Source organism: Charadrius vociferus, unplaced genomic scaffold (assembly GCF_000708025.1).
Source record: "Charadrius vociferus isolate BGI_N301 unplaced genomic scaffold, ASM70802v2 scaffold214, whole genome shotgun sequence".
Classification (NCBI taxonomy): domain Eukaryota; kingdom Metazoa; phylum Chordata; class Aves; order Charadriiformes; family Charadriidae; genus Charadrius; species Charadrius vociferus.
The window spans coordinates 121538-124651 of NW_009647955.1; positions in this window are offsets into that span (position 1 = coordinate 121538).

Sequence of the window (3114 nt, forward strand, 5' to 3'; positions counted from 1 at the left end):
CACTGGCTCCTTCACCGCCCTCGCTCCATCCCTCGCTCCCTGTGCCAGCAGCAGAGCTGCTCCAAGCCCAGCCTCATTAAAGAGACACACGCCCGGGTACCGCCGCCCCGGGGAGGGCTGGGGGATGCTCTCACGGGTGGCACTGGGGGTCTCCAGGGACAGCCAGCACCCTCAGAGGATGACAGGCAGCAGCCACGAGCAAAGCCCACCGCTGTGGGCTGCTCTGCACCCACAGTGTGGCAATGTCCAGCCAAACTTGGGTGCTGGCGAGACCCCCAGGGTGATGCTGTGGCACCAACAAACACGGGGTTTGGCTGCCCAGGACACGCAGCCACCCGCCGTCCCCCCCCAAAACAAAGCATAGGGCAAAACGCAACCCCCTATCATCTGGCTGAACTCTCCAGTATAAATACTGTGGGACACAAGTGTCACAACCAGCTTTGCTAGCAAAGGTCTTAGCTGCCCTGAGACCTCCAAAAGTGGACCAGGCACAGGCGGATGCTGAGCATCTGCCCCAAACACAGGTGCCCTGAAGTCCCACTGGGGCCATCCCCATCAGCCTCCATGTGCTGCAGTGAAATCCTCAGCCCTGAAGAGCAGAAAAGGGGGGATTTGGGGAGAGCCCAGCCTTTAGGTGACAAGTGTGACAAGAAGCCCCCTTGGGGAGGATGCAGATGGTCAGGAAATCCCAGCAAAGCCAGGACACGTCTGCTGGCAGGGAGATCTCATGACCTGGGGTGCGCTGGGAATCCCTCAGCCACCACTACCAGCCTGGCATTCCCGAGCGGGACTGGAGAAAACCACCAGATTTGGGGCTAATCCCTGCCTTGCCTCTCCCAGGCAGCTCCCTCGCTGTGCTATAGATAGGGCTGTGCTGCCACCAATCTTTTTATAGAGCACACAGAGGGGGGCCCCCACCTTCCCATGCACCACAAAACCCACCGTCGCAGCTGCGCCGAACCCGAAACCAGCCCGGCCACACAGGCACAAACCAGGGGAGAAAGAGCGGGTGAGCGGTCCTCGGCAGGTGATTTCGGAGGAGGCCCAGCAGAGCAGCATCTCCCTGACAGATCCCACCTCTAAGCTGACCCATGGGCCGCTACAGCTTCGGCTCCTTGGCACGGGTTTCAGAGGTGATGGCAGGAAAAAGAGGAAAATCTGAGCATAGTAGCACAGGGCACACTTCCCCCCTCCCGACCCCTTACCCTGTGCTTCGGCCAACACAATTATCTGGCAGAGAGGCACTCTGCATGTCCCCGGGGTGCTTGCAAGAGCACGCCGAGCCATTCCCTCTCCCCGTGCTGGATGCCCCACGGCGTGCCACTTCCCCGCCTTGTGCTGCACGGGGAGGGAGGAGAGCTAAAGCGTGCAGCTGCTCTCCTTCCCTCTCATTTATGACCGCAGGAGAAGGATGCTAACCCATATATTACCCCCCACACCCACATGACAGAAGCCAGCTCTGCGAGCTGCTGGAGGCACAGTGCGCACCGCAGCACATCCACGCAGCCTGCAGCACGCACAGGGCTCCTGCTCCCATCATCACAGCAAGCGCCGCGGCTGCTCTAACACCCCCCCCCCCCCAAAAAAAAGACCCAAACAAACAAAACCCCAAAAACCAAAACCCACAAGCTTTGATTTTTCTCTGAGATATTGTTTCTAGGCCAAGCTGAGGCAAAGCAAAGCTTCCAAATGCGAGTGCTGGGTCAGTGCCACCAGCCAGGGTGACAGGGCTCAGCCAGTCCATGGCATCAGACACTGTCTGCCGCCCCGGTGTTACAGCAGGTAAATAACCACAGTGTGCGCAGCACCAGGGATGAGGCCGAGCCTCCTCCAGCCTGCCAGTGATCCGCAGCAGCCCTGAGGAGCCACAGATAGGTCCATCCCGCTCTGTACAGCTCTCACACCAGCATCAGACAACAGGCATGCGTGTCCCCACTCTGCACCGTCACAGTTTCCCACAGCTCATCATAGCCACAAATAAACCTGCAGAGAGCTCGGCGTTGCTTTTCGGCAGAGCGCTGAGCTAAGGTGTGTGTTAAACCCTGCAAACACAGGCCCAGCTCAGCCCAACAGCTCCATTAAGTGCCCATGAACCCCATGCAGCCCTCACCAGAGGCTGCCATACCACCCAAGAGACTGGTCACAATCTGCATATTTATCCCCAAATCACCTGTACCTTGTCATGGGTTTATTGAGCTGAATAATCACCCACATAGAGGGGCTGGCTGGAGGGAACACGGACCACAAAGTTCTTCCAGATGCCCTCAGGTCCTGAGTCAGATAAGCCCCACGAATTTAGTGTCATGGGAGGAAATAACCTGAAGCCCGAGGAGATACCGGCCGGTGTCACGCTGGGAGTGACCACGCTGGATGTAGCTGCGGCTCCTCAGACCCACATGAGGGCTACAAAGCCGGGGCTGGGGGGAGCATGCCGTTCAGCTGTTTGCTGCTGGTTAATCAGTATGAATTAAACGAGATCCCGAGGATGGTTAGCTGTGGAGGAGGGGAATTCCAAGCCAAAATCAGGTACACCTGGGTTTAACCTGTGCAATACTGGCCTACCCAGCTGCGGGGAGTTAGAGAGGGGCTGAGCGGCAGGAAATGAAACATCAGCAGTAGACGGAGAGAGATGGCTCAGGGAGACATCAGGGACCCCCGGGGAAAGGAGCTGGGAGAGCTGCCAGCGCTCGTCCTGCCCAGATTTAATGGAAACCCTCCCGAAGACGACTGGCGTGGGCAGTCCCAGCGCGCACGCTGGTGGAGGAACACATAATATTATTGAGCTAACCTACAGTCATGTAATCCCATTTGCAAAGGAATTACACTTTTACACTGACGACAAAGCAGCCCCACAGCATCGACTGTGTCAAAGGCCTCAGGCGCAGAGGATGTCTGCCTAAGCTTAAGATGGAAAAAAACCCCACACCTTAATGTTCAACTATGAGCTCCAGAATGTCACAATGAACAACACACGCCAAAAGACAACTGGGCCTCCAGAATATGCATACTGCAGAAGGAAAATGGACTACCAGAAAAAGATGTTTCCAGATGGAGGGAGGGTACTGGCAGTTTTGAAAGAGCTTGAGTACAATGATTCTGTAAAATAGCCTGGTC